Below are 24,359 nucleotides of genomic sequence, written 5' to 3' on the forward strand. Positions count from 1 at the left end.
TATATATATAAAAATTTTTTTTTCCTGTAAGGTAGTGAATGGATTCAGAAGAAGGTAAATTGATTGGCATGGGCAGGAGAGGGCCTCAAGAGAAAAATAATCCAATGAATTTTGTGTATTAACTCATGAAATGATTTTAAGGCTTGGGGAAGTACAGCTATAAAAGAAAAGCCTGTCATGTGTAAAGCAGTACAATTTTTGTAAGCTTAATTTTCTGGAGAAAAAAATTTAAAATATTTGTTTTTGTCTCTCTCATAAGAGTTCACAAACTATCTTCTATCTTTTGTATGGAAGTGAGTGTGCTGTCTAAACTTGTCTCAACCTACTATCAACGAACCAGGTAAAAATGGAAAAAGGCATCAGAGAGTCATGTTGTTTGATCAAGTGGTCTCTAAACAGTTGGTTAGGTTGACTATCCTCAACAGGAAATGATTCAAAGGTAGCAACATTGACTGCTTTTGTTTTTGTTCTATTTTGTTATTTAATCTACATGACATCATGGTGCTAAAGAGTAAATCCCTGGTAATTTGTAAAGGTATTATGTCTCTCTGGCCACTACAATACTCCCAGGTCCAAAAGCCAGGTGGCAGGGTCACAGAAGGAAGCTGCTCCCTCACTGATGTCCCTAGTGTCTCCCTGCCTCCTGCCTGGCATTCTGTATTTCTGTGCTAGGTTAGATGCTGTCAAATGTGTTGCTTTTCGCCAGCCCAGGGACTCGGCATCTATCTACACCGTAGATTATTATGCTTTCTACTTCCATAAAAAGCAAGCAATTTGTCTGCATCGTTCTCTATACCCTAGAATACACCGTCTTGACCAATAACCAGTGAGGCACAATCAATTGTGGATCTCCAGCTAAAACCTAACTCCTTTGTCCCCTTCCTTGGTTGACAGAGCTTCCCTTCCTCCCAATCAGAGCCTTGCAATGATAACCAAACTCTACGTATCCAATGACAGTCATAGGTCATCAAAAAAATCAGAAATTGTTCACCTTAATACAATCTGCTGACCAAAAGCCATGATATGAAAGCAGCAGGAATTTTTGATTATTTTCCTCTGCCTTTTTTGAGGAAAAAAACAGGTGGGATGGAAGGAAACCAGTTATAATTCAATAGGAAAGAAGTTACATGCTTTTAGAGAACTTTCAACCCTTCGTGTGACTTTTTGGGAATAACCAAACCATAAAGGCCAATTAAGTTCCACATGTCTGTGGGGTGTGTCCTGTAACAAGTCAAGAGGTAAACGAGACAGAAGAGCAATACAAAAGAAGAAGCCCCCTGCCCTACAGAAATAAAATGCTCCCCAGAAGACAGTGGGAAAGATTCTTCTTAGAAAAATGGGACCAGCATGGATGCAAGTAAATTGTTGGACATAATGATCTTAATAAAGACACATCCATATAAGAACTTACAAGGAGTACCCCCAGATAATAATTACAGGGAGTAAATAGATATCCTGTAGCACATCATTAGCAATATTTTTCTAAAAGTCTAATTGTTATTTGTCTAGAATTCCTGCAGTTGTGATAGTATGGTGATGTGTAGGAGCACACATGAGCTTATTCATCTCGAATATTCTAGTTCTCTTTCAAGAACAACTTAGAACGGCAGCAGTTAGAAAGTTAAAGGATTCTGGACACGTCTTTAATTTCACTTTTTTTGAGCTTCCCTTGAATTATTTTTAAAGAAGGAATTAATCCTTAAATATTCTTTTAAAAATTTTTAGTTGTTACAGATACATACTGGTTGTGCATACTTATTGGGTACATGTAATATTTTGACACAAGCCTGCAATGTTTAATTATCAAATTAGGATAATTGGGGTATCCATGACCTCAAGCATATATTATTTGTTTTAGGAACATCCAGAGTGCACTTTTTTAGTTATTTTGAAATATATAATAAATTATTCTTAACTATAATTGCCCTATTGTGCCACCACATGCTAGATCTTATTCCTTCTATCTAACTTTATTTCTGTACCCGTTAACCATTCCCTCTTTATCCCCCCTCGTCACTACACTTCCAAGCTTCTGGTAACCATCATTCTACTCTCTCTCTCCATGGCTACAAGTTTTTATTTTTAGCTCTCATATATTAGTGAGAATGTGCAATATTTGTCTTTCTGTGCCTGGCTTATTTCACTTAACATAATGAAATCCTGTCATTTGCAGCAACATGGATGGAACTAGGGGACATTATGTAAAATATTATTTTTATTTGTTTATTATACTGACTTCCTTAAATTTAAAAATGCTTTTAATTTTTTTACCTAGTAAATCACAGTCTCCTGATGGATTACTGTATTAATCTGTTCTCATACCACTATAAAGAAATACCTGAGACTGGGCAATTTATAAAGAAAAGAAGTTCAGTTGACTCAAGATTCTGCAGGCTATATAGGAAGCATGGCAGCTTCAGCTTCTGGGGAGGCATCAGGAAATTTACAATCATGGTGGAAGGTGAAGGGGAAGCTGGCATGTCTTATATGGCAGGAGCAGGAGGAAGAGGAGTCGGGGAGGTCCTACAAAATTTTAAACAACCAGATCTCATGAGAACGATATCAGAAGAACTACAATAGGGGGATGGTGCTAAACCATTAGCAACTGTCCCCATGTTCCAATTACCTCCTGCCAGTCTCTACCTCCAGCACTGGGGATTACAATTCAACATGGGATATGGGTGGGGACACAGATGATCCAAACTATATCAGCCACAATGCCAGGTGTTAATCCTCTTGTTCCTTTTTCCTGGCCTGTGGGAATTCCTTTCTTCTCCATCAGGGACTTATAATGAAAGAACTTCTTCCACTTCTTCTATGACAATTATGACACCAAGAAAACAGTAAGTCATCAAGTACAAAAAGAGCTGAAAGAAATTCTGACAAAATGTTAAGAGGATATTAAACCTCCATAAGGCCATCTACTCTTGTCAACCTGTGATTAAATAGAATAAATGGTGGCCCTCAACTCCCTGGGACAAAAGATATTAAAAATAGCTCAGAAATGCTACCCAGACTGGGTGCAATAGCTCACATTTGTAACCCCAGTGACTTAGGAGGCCAAGCTGAGAGGACTGCTTGAGGCCAGTTCAAGACCACCCTAGACAACATAGTGACATCCCATTCTACCCCTCAAAAATAATTTTTTTTTAAGACAGAGTCTCTCTGTCACCCAGGCTGGAGTGCAGTGGTGCGATCTTGGCTTACCACAACCTCCGCCTCCCGGGTTCAAGCAATTCTCCTGCCTCAGCCTCCCAAGTAGCTGGGAATATGGACATGTGCCCATGCCAGGCTAATTTTTTTGTATTTTTAGTAGAGATGGGGTTTCACTGTGTTAGCCAGGATGGTCTCGATTTCCTGATCTCAAGATCCGCCTGCCTCAGCTTCTCAAAGTGCTGGGATTACAGGTGTGAGCTACCACGCCCGGCCAAAAATAAATTTTTAAAAAGAAATGCTATCCAAAGCATGTAGACAATGAGCATTAGGGTTAAATACTCATAGAGGATGGACTCCAGTTTTAATTGGCAAGCCTTGTCTACATTGACTCTCCCAAAGGACGACTCATTGAAGGTAAAATCTGGATTTTTTTTGCCAGTAATGGTCTGGAATGGTCCAACCCCATGAAAGATTAGAAAAACAAGAAATTGCCCATCAAAACTCACCTAGGCTCTACATATCTTTGGGCTATTTTTAAAACTTAAAGGGAAATGTTGTCTTTCTTTTCTAGATTTTAAGTTCCAAAAGTTAACTCTAGCCATGTGCACATTTTGTCACATTTCTCATCAACTCCCTCAGGAAAAGCTACATTTTAAGATGGTTGCATGTAACATGACATCATCCAAAATAAACCGAAGCAGATTTTCTGAACACGCTGCACATGACAACAAATGCTACAGCTTGACTGGTGTCCAACATGGGAAATACTTCAAACGTTTGAGAAAAGACATTAAAATTAAAGAAAACAAAACACCAGGGTTATTTTCACAGGAAACAAAGAGCACTTACCAAAATCACCATCTTTTGCTTTGCCTTCAGCATTGCTAGGTTTTCAGTCTGGTTTTTTTTTTTTGGTCACATTGTATTTTAGACACAGGAAATAAGACAGCCAAAGGCAATATTCCTCACTTACTCATGCAAAGTCTCGTGATGAGCAGAGGCGGAAGTCATGGAATAAACAAAAACAAATCCATGACCCTCAGAACCATGGATTTTAATTATTTCACACAAGTAAAACGTTCCAAACATGTGTACTGACATGTGTTCAGTGGACAACAGCACTTGGAACTGAAAGCATTTCTCCCATATGAGAAGTATGGGAAATGTAAATATCCTGGTTTCATGTTCTCCTGATCCTGGGGGAGGCTTGGGGGCTAACAGAAATCTTCAGATAGGAAATTCACAAGTGCGAGGTAGATACAATGAGTCTTTCTTTAGTTCCCTCTCTCACAGGCTTCACCACTTTGGGCCTTAGTTTCCTTATCCATAACTGAGTGCTGTGAAAACGACATCATCTAAGATCGTTTTCGCTGTAAATTTTGAGAGTGTATGATCCTTTCAGAACTTCCTCATGAATTCTGCGGGTATGTGACAAACTTTATCTCGCTAAAAGAAGCGCGAGTTTAATTTACTCACTATGTTGTTTGCCTAAGTGTATTAACCTCTGTGCCATGATTCTTAGTATTTCCACATTGTAGGTGATTAGTCCAGGGATATCACCCAGCCAAATTCCCTGTTCCTATAGAAGGCAACACCGGCAGTATTTGCAGTGTCTCAGGTTTGCATTAACATTTCTTAGAAATGGAGCTGCTGTTAGATATTTCACAATCCAATTAGAAAGACTGAGATAATTTTTACAAGTTGTATATCTTCTGCAATTTACATCTCTAAGTGACTGAGCAGTGACTAATATGAAGGCAAATATTATTTCATTATCTCAGTTTACTTGCTCCACACCTCCAAGATATAAATGACTGATCATGCTTGAGTTGGTGTTAGTACATTATAGCCCTAAATATCCTCTCAGTGTTTTTTGTTTGTTTGTTTGTTTGTTTTTGAGATGGAGTCTTGCTCTGTCGCCCAGGCTGGAGTGCAGTGGCGCAGTCTCGGCTCACTGCAAGCTCCGCCTCCGGGGTTTACGCCATTCTCCTGCCTCAGCCTCCCGAGTAGCTGGGACTACAGGCGCCTGCCACCTCGCCCGGCTAATTTTTTGTATTTTTTACTAGAGACGGGGTTTCACCGTGTTAGTCACGATAGTCTTGATCTCCTGACCTCGTGATCCGCCCGCCCCCGCCTCCCAAAATGCTGGGATTACAGGCGTGAGCCACGGCGCCCGGCCCCTCTCAGTGTTTTAAAACACATCTTCCTAAGTAAACTCATTTCGTTTCAGGCTTATGTTTAAGGAAGTGAACTTTTTTTTTTTTTCTTTTAAATCCCTTAGCCACTTTAATAAATGTGTTTATGAATGTTAGGGAAAGAATGCGCAGGAAGAAGCCTTATTCACTTAAAGGAAAGTTAGGGCAATGACGTTGAATAAAGAAGAAACATTGTTTTTTGTTGTTGTTGTTTTTCCTTAAGACTCGCTATGTTGCCCCTGCGGGACTCCTGAGCTCAAGGGATTTTCCTGCCTCAGTCCCCTGAATAGCTGGGGCTATAGAAAAAACAAATTTGTCATTGTTTGGGGCAAAGCCCTACACATATATTCCAGATAATTTCCATGTTTAAAATTTATTCCACTCAAGTAGCTAATTTTCCTAGTCAGTTTATGTCTACACGAATAGGTAAGAAATTGAGACTTCCAGTTAAATATGGAGAGATATACTTTTATCTCAACCCTCTCCAAAAACCTTACTAAAGAGAGTAAAACTAACAAAGGCATAAACAGTGCACTTAACTGCTACTGAGATATAACTGGTAAGTGTTCAGGACTCTTGAAAGCTAGTTAAATTATTGGCAGCTTGAAGACAGTCAAAGTAAGAGTATCTACACCACTGGAAATGGGCAAATGCTATAAATCAGAGTTTTTCCTTTCTTTTCTTTTTTTCTTTAGAAAGTCATTTATTGCCACTGAATAAGCCCCTAAGAAAAATGACCATCAGGGACACTAGGGAGGTAAAGACAGCAGATGGACATTATCAGCATGAATTCAGAAGCTAGGAAGCAGATATTTAAGTGGTAACTGATTTATCAGACTAAAGGAAACAAGGGAAGCTTTCAAAGGGGGAAGGTCTATTCCTCACTACCACCACCAAACAAACAAACAAAAAGTTGTTCAATGCAGAAAACCCTGGAAAAGCTTACGAGTTTGAGACCTTAGTACCTGTGGAAGTAGAAGGGCAAGGTGGGACTGAAAGCAAGAAGAAATGTTGAAAGTCTATTAAAGAAGAAATTGGGTCCTTAGAACCCCTCAATTACCACACCCAGTCGGGTGATTATTCCTCTCATAATCTGCAGATAAGAGTTTCATAAGATAGACTGTAAAGTGTGGTATGCCAGAGTTACTGAGGGTTAGTTAGTCTGACATGCTGTACCAAAAACAGGGGAGTTAAGTGAAAATTAACATACTGGGCCGGGCGCGGTGGCTCAAGCCTGTAATCCCAGCACTTTGGGAGGCCGAGGCGGGTGGATCACGAGCTCAGGAGATCGAGACCATCCTGGCTAACATGGTGAAACCCCGTCTCTACTAAAAATACAAAAAACTAGCCAGGCGTGGTGGCGGGCGCCTGTAGTCCCAGCTACTCGGAGGCTGAGGCAGGAGAATGGCGTGAACCTGGGAGGCGGAGCTTGCAGTGAGCCGAGATCGCACCACTGCATTCCAGCCTGGGTGACACAGCGAGACTCCGTCTCAAAAAAAAAAAAAAAAGAAAAGAAAATTAACATACTGAATGGAGACACCCAAACTCTCTTCTTTCATTCAACTACCAGGATGTTGGCAACCAGGTTCATAATCTCCAGGTATGAATTGAAGAACTATGCCGGGCGCAGTGGCCGGCGTCTGTAATCCCAGCACTTTGGGAGCCGGAGGTGGGTGGATCACACGGTCAGGAAATGGAGACCCTCCTGACCAACATGGTGAAACTCCGTCTCTTCTAAAAATACAAAAATTAGACCGGCGTGATGGGGCGCACCTGTAGTCCCAGCTGCTCGGGAGGCTGAGGAGGGAGAATCGCTTGAACCTGGGAGGAGAAGGTTGCAGTTACCCGAGATCACGCCACTGCACTCCAGCTTGGCGACAGAGTGAGCGTCTGTCTAAAAATAAAAATAAAAAAGAAGAAATAAAAAAGAAAAGAAATTGAAGAACTAAAATCTGAGGAACTACCCTAAGATGTGGAGAGTGGTTAGAGTGCTAAAAGTTGGGGATCTCCCCAAAATGGCCTGGTCCCCACCAGATTACCCTGTGGTTCAGCCCGACTACCCTCACCCATGTGAAAACCAAAGTTTCTAGTCAGCAACTTATTTTTAAAAACTTTGCATTTAAAATGTCAGCTGACGACCAAATCAATAGATATTACAGGAAAAACTTACATAAAGGGCCATGACCTGAAGAAACAAACAAAATAAGAATCTGGAGAAAATAGAGACAAATTAGAGAGTAGGAAAATATTTAAAAACTAATGTTTTCAGAGGTATATAAGAAACAAGAGCAGCAGGCTATGAAAAGGATCATATGGAGAAAAATCTTTGTAATTAAAAATATGTTAATTATCTTAAAAAGTTAACAGGAAACTGGAAATATAAAAAAGTTCAGGATAAACTTCAGAAAGCAGGACAAGATAAAACAGGAAAATTATAGATAAAATTTAAGAAAGATAAAGAATAAAGTGTAATGTGAGTTATAAGAAGAGAGAATTAAACAAAATTGAAAAAAAAAATTGTCAAGCAAATAATACAGAAATGTTTTCCAGAATGGAAATGAATAAATTTTCAGATTGATCGATTCAGATTTTCAGAAAAATGAATTTCAAATACTCAACTAAAGGCACATGTATATAAAATGATAAAATGCCAGGAATAGAAGGGTCACTTGAAAAGATTGAAATTAGAAAAGATTTCTAAGGTCAGAAAGCGACCTTAGAAAGTAGAAAATAATGAACAAATTGCTTTGAAAACCTGAGGGAAAACGATTCCAGCCTAGAATTCCATGCCAAGAAATTTTAAAAGACAAATATGAGGGAAGAAAATAGTGAACTAGGCTGGGCGTGGTGGCTCATGCCTGTAATCCCAGCACTTTGGGAGGCCGAGGCGGTTGGATCACGAGGTCAAGAGATCGAGGCCGTCCTGGCCAACATGGTGAAACACCGTCTCTACGAAAAATACAAAAAATTAGCTGGGCACGGTGGCATGTGCCTGTAGTCCCAGCTACTCAGGAGGCTGGGGCGGGAGAATCACTTGAACCCGGAAGGTTGCAGTGAGCCGAGATCTCACCACTTCATTCTAGCCTGGCAACAGAGCGAGACTCCATCTCAAAAAAGAAAAGAAAATAGTTAACTGCAGGTAGAAAATAAGCATTTTCAATTGCAAGGTCTCAAAAAATGCGTCCACATACCATATTTTAAGAGCTATTGGAGGATATGATTGAGCAACATGAGGGAATAACCCAAAACAGAAGTAGCTAGAGGATCCAGGAAACAAGCATTGAGAAACAGAAAAGAAAGAAAATTCCCAGGATCTTGATGAAGAAAAGTTCTAGAACATCAGCTGCCTGTGGTCTGAGAGAAACCAGTCTAGACTGGTGAAGAGGTTGGAGGGCTCCAGGTGGAATAACCAATATGCTGGAATACTTAGGACACTTTTGGCAGAAAGTTTAGGGATGAATTAGCAATTGGTACATTTAAAAGTAAGAAAAAAAAGAGGTAATGCTTAACTCCAGGGAAAGCAAGTTACACAAAAAGAAGCGTAATCATGAGTAATATCTGTGACTAGTATTTCCATTGTAATAACAATTTTCAGGGTAAGGTAAGTGCATCTGATTTTTTGGTGAGATGAGAAATAGCACATAGGTTGAGAAAGCTAAATGTTTAACTTTCCCAATAGCAAAGCAAGAGATAGCATCTACAACTGGCTTGCTTTTAAAATAATGTACATGTATTACTCTGATTAAAAAAAAATCAATGGCATATTTTTTTAAAAAGAAAAGCAATTACTTGGAAAAATTTAAACCAAATTCCATCACTTTTCTACCATAACACGTTTTGAACAATTCAGACATTTTTAAAAGTTGAAAATCATGACTTGAATTTTATTCCAGGCTAAAATATTTGACTAGATGTTACTTCCAAAGTGGTCAGGCCAATTCTCAACTTACTATGACCGTCTGAGTAGCGAGATTAATATTTCCAAACTCTCCGAGATTAAAATTCTATGCAATTGATTTGTTGTATCAAACATGTCTATTCTCCCCCACTGTACTAGTATGCTAACTTTGGAACTCGGAACTCCCAGGAAAATAGTCTAGAATGTATCACTTTCCTTTTACCTGTACTGTTTGTCTGTCTCATATTATCTAATGGCATTCTTATTCCCTATTGAATATATATTTCTAAATATCTATGAAAGATTAAAATTTGAAGGGAAAATTTCAGAGAATTCAAATCCTTAAGGTCAACTATTTGCTTAAATCAGTTTTTCTAAGAACTGCTAAGTCAAGTTTAATTCTTTCTTAAATATTATTACATATACCTATCCTCTCATGCCCGTGCCAATGAACCAGCTGTTTTTGAGAAGGCAAAAATTTTATCTCTAGATTTTATCTGAACAAGTTTTCCAAAAGAGATCATTGTAGAATGAAGCATACCTGCTGGTGACCTCTTCATTTCTAAGAAAGGAATTAGAAATATTTTCGTGTGTGTGTGAATAAACAGTGCCTGACAAGACCTACATGGTTGCTGAAATCCATTGTTTCAAATATCAGAGCAAGGCCTTACGGTTTTCCTTTCTGGAGGCACAGTTCTGCCAGTATCATTTCTTACTTGAGCATTAAGAAAGTCAATTTCCTTGACTCTTAGAGCAATAATTTTGGAGGATTGTGAACCTTTTACAAATGTGACTAGAAAAAATAGTAGGTACAAATACAACAATAAAACTCGGGAGGATTTCCAGGCTTTGGACAGTACCTTGAATACAGCATGCATTTTTAAATATGTACAGACCAATTATCACAAAAAGAGAGAGAGAAAAAGAAAGAACATACCTATATTTTTATAAAACTGAAAGAAAGGGCTGGGCACGGTGGCTCACACCTGTAATACCAGCACTTTGGGAGGCCGAGGCTAGCATATCACCTGAGGTCAGGAGTTCGAGACCAGCCTGACCAACATGGTGAAACCCTCTCTCTACTAAAATACAAAACATTAGCCAGGCATGGTGGCATGTGCCTGTAGTCCCAGCTACTTGGGAGACTGAGACAGGAGACTCGCTTGAACCTGGGAGGCAGAGGTTACAGTGAGCCGACATCTTGTCACTGCACCAGCCTGGTGACAGCAAGACTCTATCTCAAAAAGAAACAACAACAACAACAACAACAACAAACCTGAAATAAAGACACATAGATATATTTGTTTTATTTATTTATTTTTTTAGACATAGCATCTCTCTCTGTTGCCCAGGCTGGAGTACAGTGGTGTGATCATAGCTCACTGCAGCCTCCATCTCCTGGGTCTGAGAGATCCTCCTGCCTCAGCCTCCTAAGCAGATGGGTCTGCAGGGACATGTGACCATGCCTGGATAATTTTTAACTTTTTTGTACAGAGTTTCACTATGTTGCCCAACTGACCTCAAAGTCCTGGCCTCAACATATATTTAATATTTTAGGAAACCTTTTCATTTTAAGTGAGTTCTTTTTGAAATACAGATAGTTAATTTGTCTTATTTGTTTTGAAATGTTGTAAATAAAATATTTTAAAACAAAGTATATACACAAACTCTTTAATCATGTATGGAGTGATTTATTAAAAGGAAAAACCCAGTTTAGAAATTATGATTTTCAAGCTCCAATGGGTAGAAATACACAACACCTCTAAAACGGTATCAGTTTTCTGAAGGGGAAAAGTGATAAACGATTTCAATAACTCTTGGTCTATTCTTTGAATATTTCACGAGAAAAGGTAAATGAAGGTTGGAAAGAAATTGTCCTTAAGAGTCCAGAAGAGTATTGACAAATACTTATTTTGAATTTGATTTCTTTTGTTCTATTTCCTAATTTTATAAAACCATCTGGAAGAGTGCTGCTAAGATAAACTAAAGAGTTCCAATGATCTGTGTTATAGTTTAGATATCATAATAGTCACCATAGTTGTAACTTCAACCAACTGAATTTTAGCTTGAATTTCATGCTTTCTGTTCTTATATTTCACTAAATAGCTTTAGATTTTTTAAATTTAAGTTCCTTATGGCTTTCTATGTTTGAGTTCCTCTTGTTCTAGATTATTTAATTTTCCACTTTTATATAGTGTAGTTCATTTCAGAAATGAGATGTTTTTCTTAATATTTGTCTGATTTTCAGTATTCAACAGGTACTAAAATTGCAAATTTGATCAAGAGAATAAGTATTGTGGTATAAGGGGAAGTGTATTTAGTATAAAATAATAACATCTTCAAAATAAGTCCATTTTATGACTATTAGTAAAGCTATGCTGATGTTATTCTCTATAAAAATATCTTTTTCATTTTTAACCAAAGTTTACTTCTTTTATTTATTATAAAATAAAATATCAACCATAATAAAAAAACATATAAAGAGTATTGTTAGCCCACATAAAAGGAATGAACAGGAAATAAATGCAAGCAATGATAGATACCAAATTTAAAATGGTGATTCTTGGCAGGGAAGTAAGTTGATATAATTGGAAAAAAGTACACAGGACCTTCAATTATTTAGACAAAATGTTATTTCTTAAGTGAGTTCTCTTTGTAATACTGCATTTTGTATGTATCCTAATATTGCATAAACTTGTAAACACACACACAGAGTCAGCAAAGCATGTGAAATTTAGAGTAGCTCTGATGTTGCCACATTCCTATGGTTCACAAGGAACAAAACCAGACTTAGCATTTAAGGACTGTGTAGCTTAATATCTCCTGCATGAGCAGGGGAGGTGCTGTTTGAAGGCAGTAGTAATATTGCCAAAACCTAAGAGGCCACACCACTCTGTATGGGACAGTTTACCACTGGAGAAAGATGGGTTCTCAGTCACCCTGGAGGTGAAACAGGGAAGTCTGAGTTGCTTTTTCTCTCATGCTTTACTCTGTTGGACTTGGATTTCAGAACAGATGAATGCCCTAGGTGGTAAGTGCAACATGTCATCTTCTATGGTAAACCAACCCAGGAACTACAAAGGAGGGAATTACCTTATGCCATTCCTTTTTTTTTTTTTTTTTTTTAACTTTATGGCAGGAATAATCTCTGTAAACATGTGAGATCCATTACCTAGTTTTATGTTACAGTTTGGACTTATTTCTTTTTATTACCTAAAAGCCTATAATAAGGAATTGTTTATTCTCTCACACCCTACGCCTAAAGGTGGGATCGGAGCCAAATCTTAGCATCCCTATATTATTTGAAGACCGTTATGTTTCCATCTTGTCTAAATAAAATGGCTAATACGAACCCATTTACAAGAATTAACACAAATAACTATTTAATAATTGTATTCCTTGAAAGTTGTGAATAAAGGAGACATTTGTGAATGTAAGAATTTTTTTAAATACACTGCACATTTATTATTTAATAAATCAAGGAAGAGATATCACTATTTGTAAGGTCAATAATCATATCTGTATCTTGTCTGCAAAATTGGTTTATTTATTTATTTATTTATTTTATTATTTATTTATTTTTTGAGACAGAGTCTTGGTCTGCCGCCCAGGCTGGAGTGCAGTGGCACAATCTCGGCTCACTGCAAGCTCCGCCTCCCGGGTTCACGCCATTCTCCTGCCTCAGCCTCCCGAGTAGCTGGGACTACAGGCACCCACAACCATGCCCAGCTAATTTTTTGTATTTTTAGTAAAGACAGGGTTTTACTGTGTTAGCCAGGATGGTCTTGATCTCCTGACCTCGTGGTCCGCTTGCCTTGTCCTCCTGAAGTGCTGGGATTGTAGGCGTGAGCCACCACGCCCTGCCCTGTGTATATTTATTTTTAAAATGCTTTACAACTATGTTGGTGATGTTGACTCCAATTTTTGTGGGCAAGTTGCCAGAACTTGTCAGCAGAGCTTCCTAAGGTAGCAAGCAATTGTAGTCAATTGTGTTAATACAAAAGCTTAACCAGTCATGCCAGTAATCTGCTTTTACTGTGCATTATCCGGTCAGAAAATCCATACTTTGTATGTAGACTGAACAATTGACAGTTTGCTATTTTATTCTACCAAGTGGGTATGGACCCAAGTAGTGAGGATAGTAATTGTTTTCTGTTTAAAAACTAGAATCCCAGAAGCAGCAAGTAAAATGGTGAAGAGACCACAATATAGCCCAGACCATCTGACAATTTCACTTGACCTCAGCCAAGATGCCGACAAGCAATTAACTGACCATTTCATATCATTGCAATATGGAATATTCTCTCACCAAATAGATCTGGTGATCATATGCATGTGTTGTTCAACTGTCAAAAGAATTATATTTATTTTTAATTCATTCATTTTCTAATTAAAGTTTAGAAAAAAGCTTCTCTAAATGCTCATATTTTATGATGTAGGGTATTAGGCCGTGCTAATGAACTTGGAGTTACTCACATTTCTTAAAGTACAGAACTTGACTTAATAAAGTTTTTCTCTCTACCAGCATTGTTACAAGAAAAATCATTTTATTTTCATTCTTAAAAGGACTTCATGCATGAGATTGCCACTCCGCAGAGTATTTATCAAACATGGACAAGCTTACATGTAATCACTGTGTTGAAAGGTTAAGTTAAAGTAGCATATAACCTATACATAAGAAGCAAGATAAATATTCCAATTGTAACCTTACAGAAACGTCCCACTATATAGGGCAAAGGGTCTTCAACTGGAGTTTTTGCCCTTGATGGCTACCCCTCTGCAAAGTGTCTAAAAAGATAGCATCTTCCAGTTAAAATTGTGGTACAGTTTGTTGCTATTTTAAAAGTAATAAATTACACATATCTAACATTTTAAAGAAGTTTTATCCTTCTTAAGCAGTTTTTGATCATGCCCATCTTATTCATGTTAGTAATTACCTATACACTGCAAGCATGAACATTCTTGTGATCAAAAATCCTTCAAAACTACCTCCTTATTGCGATTATTTACAGAGAGTTACTGGAAACTGGAACTAGAGAATGATAAAGTTAGGAAAATGTGGTGTTGTACATATCTACCTGTAATAATATGATCAATTTTCACAGTTAACATAGTGTATCTTGTTAGGTTATAAATGTTAAAAAATATTCATTTTCTATTAAGATTCTTGGGCAAAAAGTTAAATTGTAGAAATGTCATAGACATTCAAAACTTTCCTTTTTTTACTTAAGTCCCCTATTTACTCATGTCTCCTCTTTTGTTATATCCATGGTTAAAAACACAGACTTTGGCTGGGCGTGGTGGCTCATGCCTGTAATCCTAGCACTTTGGGAGGCCGAGGCGCATGGATCACAAGGTCAGAGGTTGGAAACCAGCCTGACCAACATGGTGAAACCCCGTCTCTACTAAAAATACAAAAATTAGCCTGGCGTGGTGGTGCGTGCCTGTAATCCCAGCTACCCGGGATGCTGAGGCAGGAGAATCGTTTGAACCTGGGAGGTGAAGGTTGTAGTAAGCCAAGATCGCACCACTGCGATCTTGCACCCTGGGTGACAGAGCGAGACTCCATCTCAAACAAACAAACAAACAAAAAACAAAACAAAACAAAAAACCACAGACTCTGAGTCAGGCAGACAGACCTGGGTTCCAATTCAGCTCTTTCTGAGCTAGTTTCTTTACCATTCTGATCCTCTAAGTCTCTAAGTCTTCATCTGTAGAACATTAATAATAATGCCAACATCATAGGGTGATTGTGAGAAATTCCTGCCTTAATACATCTGAAATGCCTAACTCAGATCCTGCCAGTTAGAACACAGTAACAAGGGGCTCTCCAAATCATCCTTTAGGAAGGAAGACCCCCACCTTTAGGAAGACCATGGTGGCAGGCGCAGTCACTGTAGAGGAAGTTGGCAGCAAGGACAGTAGCATCACTTCCACCCCTCCTACCACACCAGGTGCTTTTTTCCCCTACCAAAAAGTGTTCACAAGAAAAATTTCTGATGTAATTCTGAGGGTATACACAATGTACGGACTCAGGAGTAATTTTTATTCTCAGAGATATTTATATTTGAATGAGTGGAAACCAAAAGAATGACATGAAATTTAAAATGACATGAAAAAAATAAAACCCTAATACAGAATTTCAGGCATCAATGAAACAAATAGCCAAGGTATCCTGTAAATTCATGCTCTAATAGTTCTAATTGTTTGCCTATTGTGGCTATCTTGGTTAGGAATTATTTCATTACAAAGAACAGAAAACTACACATGTGATATCAAGAAAAATCAAAGGTAAGGGATTTATTAGGAGGAATCAGTGGTATCTCATACAAACCAAGGGCAGGATACATTTCTCTACTCATGTCGGTTTAATCTTTTCTTTATGGAATCTGTTCTCAGTTTTTCTTGGCAAATGGGCCAAACATGATCATCCCTGTTCTGGAGTATTTTAAGAGACTCTGAGAGAGTCATTTTTGGGAGTTTGTACCTCTGTCCTTCCATCTGCCACCTTGTAACAAAGCTTTCTGCCTTAGGTTACCAACTATCTGCTGCAGTAGTTGAAACCCATCTGCCTTAAATGTAAGACAGGCAATCTAAATTGAGTCTAAATATTACATCCATTTTTGGCATACACTATAATCTGCCTGGGAAATAAGAAGCCAAAAGATTTTATTTCTCTTATGCTAGTCTTCTGTTTTTACACACTTGGTTTAGGGGCATGGGGAGTGGTGTTAACTTTTTGTTTTACTTATACTACATAGATGTATACTCTGTAAAAATACCTTTATCTGTATTTGTATCTACATCTGAGTCTACACCTGTATCTGTATCTATATCTGGATCTATGTCTATCTATCTGTAGATCTGATGCAGGATTTTTTGCTCCTTAGTTCAGCTAAATCCGGGTTCTTGTCTCACAACCAGGAAAAATTAGGCACGTGGACACATTGACAGGTGAGGAGGGTGGAATTTATTAAGCAAAAGGAAAGCTGTCAGCAAAGAGAGGGGTCCTGGACACAGGTTTCCACCTCACAAATTGAATACCAGGCTACCACACACAAGCTGAAGAAGCCAGGCTCTTCCCCTGCATAAGGAGCAAATTTTTGGTGGCTCTACCCTGTCTTTCCAATGTGCCTGCAGGCCCTTCGTCTGAGCCACTGTACACTGCATGTGTTAAAGGATGAAATTTTTCACCATGGGCATGTTTAGGCAAAACCCTGGTGCACACTGACCTGGGTAGGTCAGAGGTTCTCCAGGGACCCTCCCTTATCTCCCTAGGCATTTGTCTGTCTCTTGCCACTATCTTATCTACATATTTTAGTTCCAACTCTGGGGCTAGAAAATTAATCTTTAATCAAAGAACATACTTGCTTTCTGTTGTTTCTCAATGCTCAGGGAGACTGAATGACAATTTGGGTCTGAATGACAATTCACCAGTGCGGCTTATGGGCCCGTGCTGGTTCAGGGGTTATTCTCTATTCTAATTAACCAGGGACAATTAGCAGGGGCAGTGGGACTTAGACTTCTTAAGCACAGAAAGTGAGGGGAGAAGACTGCAAAAGAAATTTACAGGTGCATTCTCCAAACAACAATAATTCCACCACCTAAGGCATCAGGATTACATTTTCAGTATGCATTACTTGGGACATTTGTTTAAAACGCAGCTTCCAGTGCTCCATCTTTTAACACAGTTGCTGATGTTGAAAAGACTAACATGACACATTTTTACATGTTGGTAAGGTTCATGCTCTTAAGCTGTGGTAAATAAAAAGATATCTGAAATTAATCTTTTCAGTATAAAGACGTATTTTTAGTAGCATTTTCTGAGTGTTCTTGTGGAACTAACAAAATGAGAGTGGAAATTCCTTTTTTTTTTTCAAGATGGAGTCTCGCTCTGTTGCCAGACTGGAGTGCAGTGGCACAATCTTGGCTCACTGCAATCTCTGCCTCCCAGGTTCAAGTGATTCTCCTGCTTTAGCCTCCCGAATAACTGAGACTACAGGTGCATGCCACCACTACCAGCTAATTTTTGTATTTTTAGTAGAGACGGAGTTTCAACGTGTTGGCCAGGATGCTCTCGATCTCTTGACCTCGTGATCCCCCCGCCTAAGCCTCCCAAAGTGCTGGGATTGGAAGTTCTTTAAAAAAATGATACATGAGGTTACACATTTGATTAAAGTGAATCATATAAGAAGTAACTCAAAGCTTAGTTACAGGGTTATTAGGCTTTTATTATTCCTGGTAAATATTATTTAAAATTTAAACCATCTTTCATAAGATATTTTCTTGAAACTCTGAGTTTCCCTTATTGTAACCTAAAAACAATAATGAATTATATCTAGCTATGGACAATAACCCAAGTAAGTCTTTCTGCTGGGTACTTTTCAGTGTCATCCTGGTATGACAACTTGAAAATAGTACTTGAAAAACATTACCTGCTTGTTATGAAAGATCCAAAAAAAAAAAAAAAAGAATTGCTAGCTCTATTTATTTCTGGATAAGAAATATAGTTATAAAATTAATTACGACCATCACCTACATAAAGAACTAAAGGGATTCAGTAAAGTCAGTGCTAAAGTTACACATTCATTTGGCAAGATTAAACAATGAAAGATAATCTCACTTTCCAATATATCAATAAGTTGCCTAAGATCATGCAGCTAAAACATGGTACAGCCAGAACACAAACCCAGGCCATCTGCTTCCAAAGTCCATTAACTCTTCAGCCCACTAGACTTTTTCATGCATTTTTTTCCCCTCCAAATCATTTAAGATCTCTTTCTTAGAAACTACAAGGATCCATTTACAACATTACTAATTATTGAACAAATTTTGATAAATCTAGAGTCAAATCATTTATCCCCTGAAATATGACTATACTTAGTGGGCCTTCGCCAACTGGTTTCTCTAAGCCTCAGTCTCATCAACTGAAAATGATGAAAATAATGGGCTGTATCTCATTAACATTCTTATAAGGATCAAATACGTGATATATGTGAAGTGCCTTGCACAGAGGCTGGCAGGTGAGAACCACTCAATAAATTTTAGCTACTACTTGTGTACTTGCAGAAGATAGACATCCTCAGTTAGCAATAAGCTGTTTAAGGTGTGCTCTATTACCGGGTGTGTTTTCATTTCTAGATGAATAACAGATTTATTTATTTATTTATTTATTTATTTATTGAGACAGAGTCTCGCTCTGTCGCCCAGGCTGGAGTGCAATGGCACAATCTCAGCTCACTGCAAGTTCCGCTTCCTGGGTTCTCGCCATTCTCCTGCCTCAGCCTCCTGAGTAGCTGGGACTACAGATGCCTGTCACCACGCCTGGCTAATTTTTTTGTGTGTGTATTTTTAGTAGAGATGGGGTTTCACCGTGTTAGCGAGGATGGTCTTAATCTCCTGACCTCGTGATCTACCCGCCTCGGCCTCCCAAAGTGCTGGGATTACCGGTGTGAGCCACGGCGCCAAGCTGATGAATAACAGATTTATTTAAAAACACCTCGTGATGTCATAGAAACTTCGGATGTAGTTATGATTAACATTATTATTTCCCCTAATAAGTTTTTCTTATAGCTGTTCCTTTTCCAAAGATAACTAGGTAAACTAATAGGGAGACAGATGATGATAATGAAGATAGATAGGTAGATAGATATAGACAGATAATAGATACAGATGAAATAACACATACAAAAATATATAAAAATGAATGCATACAGTACAATTTATAGTCATGCAACTTTTAGTGGAGTGTCTTATGTTTTTCTAGTTGTTTGCACACATATTTTTTTGAATGACAACTTGAGTCCTTTTCTAGTTAAAGGAGTATGCATTTCCCTTCTTAAAAGGAGTGTACATTGTTTCTCTTCTTAAAAAATACATTTGGTATATTTATATATGCAGTCCTGCAACCTTTACCAGACCTACTTTAAATTTATTCTGTGACTGGATCCTGGACCCTTCTTCCAGCGGAATAACCTGGAGAAATTTCTGCTTTCTGGAGGGAAGCACTGCTTGGGATATAGAATGTTTAAATGCTCTTACACCTCTCTCAATTTTTAGAGTTACTGGCTATGTAACACTTACTTCTCCCTGTTTATGTGTGCTGTCTTCCTCTCCCCGCACATCTTCTTTGAAGTATTCCTGAGCTGCAACTCCTCCCCCATCCTCTTCTCAAACATTCTGAGGTGGTTTCCCTATTGTTTCCACTGCCAGCCAGCAGATTTTCCACTTGGAGAAAGGAGACGAGAAAAACTGAACCGTGGTCTAGCCAGCTTGCCTTCCCTAACTAGTTCTTTGTGTCTGATAGAAGGGAAACTTCTGTCTGCTACAGCATATTATTTTGGAATTGTGCTGTAAACATCCTCCTCCAAACTACACCATACAGAAACGCAAATGGTGTTAACTCCAGTCTGTGTCCCTTGGTACCTGGGCTGCTTCTTGGCATCACAGGTTGAGTTGACAGTGGCTTCCCTTAGTGGGGCAGAAATACGTGGTGAAGAGTTGTCATGAGGACCATGTGTTTGTGGAGAGGGCTGTGTCTGCCTGGGAGCCATAAATGGGACATGTAAGCTCTAAAGTTTCCTAAGAAGTGTTAATATTTAAGAGTAAATCCAGGAATTTGTAAATCAGCGGTTTTACTTTGAACAGAGCTCCAGCCAGTTGTGACATCGTTGAGTAAATTGGCAGCCTGTTTGCTGTTGTTTCCTCTTTTTGAAATTTAACCTCTTGGAAAAACAGCAGCCTGGGCTGTTATATGTCTCAACACAGACCACCAGAATAGACCGCTTAAAATTGTTTTTTGATCTGCAGTACCAGTTCCCCTCTAGCAACTTTCTTTTTCTTCTTTTAAATCATTTTGACAGGACATCTTTGCTGGGTGCAATTTCTGTGTCCTTCAAAAAGCTGGGGGCAGAGCATTTAGGATGGAACATTCACTCTTAGGCATTTCCTTGAACTCACGTTGTAAAGAAAGAAAGTTCTTCACATTTTCATGCCATGAATGGACACCTTTTTAAAGCCAGTTCCATGATGTTTAATTCCATACTTTTCAAATGTCAGACCTTTTAATGTTGTTTTTTGAGCACTTGAAGACTTAAAATTAGCTGGGTTTGAATGATTAACAATGATAGAGGTAATTATTATAATAATTCAAGCCATTGTTATAAATAATATGTGTTTAATATATCACAGCTTTATCACTTTTACATTAGAAACAAAAGCTTACCAATGGTTTCAAAAAGAAAAAAAAAGCTATATCATTTTTACATTACAAAAAAGCTTACCATTTGCTTCAAAAGAAAAGTTCATAGGGAAGAAGTAGGCTTTGCAAATAGATCAGTTCTAGGATATTCACACCCTGAACAATATGATGACTCATGATATTTCTCTTGGATTAGAATTGGTTCAAATCTTCCTTTACCACAAGCAACACACTATACAACTAGCCAGAACCTACATTTTTGGCTTCCTTTTTTGTCTCAACTGTCAGTTGGTAGAATTCAACAGAAAAGAGATGTTTGAGACACTCAACCACGTTGGTAAAGTAATGTTTTGTTTGGAAATATTACAAACTGCTGCTTCAAAGTGCTTAATGAATGGGTATGTGTGTGTTTCTACATATTTTTAAGGAAACTAGAAGAGAGGAAATACAAACCTACACATGAAAGAGCCATGCCAAATTAAGTGCTCTGTCCTTTTTTATAAAGACATTCTGACAGGAGTTTGCCAAAACCCTATTGCAAATGAACATCACAACTTCTCCTAAACAAACTGAGAAATTATGTGAATGGATGCCCAGTGTTTGCATGTGAATTGCCAAGAAATCACTGCCCACGGGATAGAAGTAGGAGAAAAAAAAGTATTGAAATGTCTGTATATGAGTATACCAACATCCTGCAGTTCAGACCGTGGCTTCAAAGTCATGATGATCCTTCATTTATAAAGCCTTTAAATAGCAGGCAAACAGTGGCTCAGACAGAGGAGGAATTTCATAATATCTAGTTTCTTGTGGAAAAAGAATTGTTGGTGTCTCTTTTCCAAAAACCTGGAAAAATATATTTTAGCTTATTTTTCTATCTAGAGTTAGTTCAGTTTCACTTGGGGTCTCAGAAGCTAGAAAATTCCAACTATTAGAATAATAATCTTATGGATTTTTGTGTTTAAGGCTTAATGAAAAAAAAATTAGTAAAATATTTTTAAGCAGAATTTCATTGACCATGCTTGTGATAGGCAGTATGTTAACTGCCTTTAATACTACCCAATAAACTTAGTATGTTGGATCCTTATGAGCTAGGTAACTTAGTTCCCATTTTACAGCAACTTAATAAATTTTTAAAGAGTTCAGGAAATTTGTCTCAAATTACTTAACTAGCCAATGGCAGGTCTGGATTTTGAGCAAAATTCTATCTTACTCGAAATCCCGTGCTGCTCTTTATGATTATAGTCTAATGAACCCCTTATGTGAATAATAAGGAAAAGCTTAATCTTGCTTGATTCCAAAACACAAATTAAAAATTCTACTTATGACATAATTTTATCCATGGAACCAAATTAGTATGTATTTGGAAAAAAAAATTTATACCTTCTTCTATAATCTCTCGTGCTATTGTGGTGGCATAAACGCTTCTACTATCTTTACCCTTAATCTGATCAGAGGCCTACAAATATCAGGCATAGATGTGCTGCAACTTCCTTTCCCTTGCTCATGTCAGGCATCACTAGTAGAAAACAGCACGTTTTACAGAGAATAGCCTCAGCCTCATACTTCTCATCACAGTGCTCCAGATCAGCATTACCAGTAATCTGAGTTTGCACAATCCTCAAACACATATTTGCCATTAAAGATTCATCTAATTCTGCACACTGTTATCAGAAGAATTCCCTCAAAGTATTGCTTTCATAATTTCACTGTTCTGATCAAAATTAGTCAATGGCTCAATACTGCCTACTACTTATAATCAGGTCCCTAAGCTCTTCCCAGATCTTTCCAAAAGCTTCTTCTGGGCCTTTTCTTTACTCTTATGCATGAATTTTTACCTCTCCTGCTCTGAAGTTTGCATTGTCTTGCCACTTGTGTGTTTATTCTTAATTAAGAATGTTGCTTTGGGCCGGGCTTGGTGGCTCACGCCTGTAATCCCAGCACTTTGGGAGGCCAAGGCAGGTGGATCACCTGAGGTCAGGAATTCAAGACCAGTCTGGCCAACATGGTGAAACCCCATCTCTACTAAAAATACAAAAATTAGCCAGGTGTGGTGGCATGCGCCCGTAATCCCAGCTACTCGGGAGTCTGAAGCAGGACAATCACTTGAACCTGTGAGGCAGAGGTTGCAATGAGCTGAGATCATGACACTGTACTCCAGCCTGGGCAACAAGAGTGAGATTCTATCTCAAAAAAAATAAACAAAATAAAGAAAAAAAAAAAAAATGTTGCTTTGTTCTTCTGTGGTGAGAAAATCACACCAATCATTTTACAGTCAAATTCCCAACTATTAAACAAAACTGATTTCATCTTTTCCCAAATCCTCAATATAGTAGAAGTTCTCTAATTTGATGAAAACAAGACTAGTAGTTGATTTGCCAATCAACTACAAGAGCAGCAAAAAAAAAAAAAAAAAAAAGAGAGAAAAAAATGATCAGAGAAGGAATCCTAACAATGATACATATGCTTTATAAATACTCTGATTTAAAATGTTTAAAACTACACATGTGTTATTTCATTAAGCTTTTGATTCAGGGGCATATTTTCCTGCGATTAAGAGTCTGCTAATAACAATCCTACAGTATCTTTCTTGCGTACAATTCATCCATAATGCATCCTCCATGATTCCCAGTCTTGGTTTATTTAATATAGAGCAAGAACCTTCCAAGTATTGTGAGTGTGAAGTTTTCCTATACACTTTTCTGATTTCTGCCCCAAATTTTAAAAAAGTTTTCTTGCAATATTCATTAGTAATTGTTTTTAGCCATTCATATATAAAAGTCATCATAATGCAATCAATTTAGTTTTCATACAAAAAATCTCATACCTCACTTTCTGTACGATATTTCATTGATTTATGTTACATGATTTTAATAACAAGTGCCACTGGCAGTTTGCAATGAACACACTTGGGCTGCACACTGTTCAAGTGGCCCTAGCAGAGGGGTGCATGCTAGCTCTGAGCAGACAGTATGCTATGACAAAGGTCAGCGTGTTTGATTGGGTGAATGAAGAGCTGAATGTCTTCCAGAGTATTCGTTAAGTGGATAGTGAAGAGAGATTATTCTCATTTATATTTGTAGTCTATATCATTACTCGACTTTGATTATACACTGCTTTTCGGGCGATAATTATCTTCTCATCTAAACTGCTATAGTTGACTCCAGGGACATTGTTTACAATTCCTTTAGGGTCGTCCTCATAGCAAAGCAGGGTCTTCCTCATAGCAAAGCACAGCGATATTTTACAGAATATATATGTATTTATATATACAGTATTCATTAAATTTTCTTTGCTCCTTACACTCAAATAGCAAGGTAGAAGTGAAGAGGCTTTTTAGAGCTACCCAGAAGAGAAACACTCTGAAGGTTCACAACTGGAAACAATGTACCATAATTTGGACTGAGACAATCAGACCATAGAAACTTTTAGGAAACTAAGGGTATGGTTCCTGCATTCAAAATTTGGATACCTTATGGATATGATATGGTATCCAAAGCACAAAATGAATTAGTGGCAACTGGGGTAACTGTTTAAGTAAATAAATAAATAAGATTTTTTTCTCGCTAAAATGTGACTTAAAATAACATTCTAGGCATTAAAAATTGAAATAATATTAAATCATAATTGAATTGAAATATTCTAGAAGTTAAACAATTCTTTAAAACCTTTTTTAAATTGTCTAGTTATTGACAAGTCACTCTATCATTTTCAACTTAACAAGAGAGAAATAGAAAGGCTGAGAGATTTGTCCAAGGTCACAGATCAAGTGATCTAAACATAGACAACCAACCACAGGGTACCCAAAATGTTCTTACTCAAAAGACTTAATAGCTTTTACCAAAAATAACTACTCCAGTCAAAGAGAAAAGGATAATTGCTACTTCCACAGACAACATAAGAAACCGACATC

This window comes from Theropithecus gelada, chromosome 12 (assembly GCF_003255815.1).
Source record: "Theropithecus gelada isolate Dixy chromosome 12, Tgel_1.0, whole genome shotgun sequence".
NCBI classification, from domain to species: domain Eukaryota; kingdom Metazoa; phylum Chordata; class Mammalia; order Primates; family Cercopithecidae; genus Theropithecus; species Theropithecus gelada.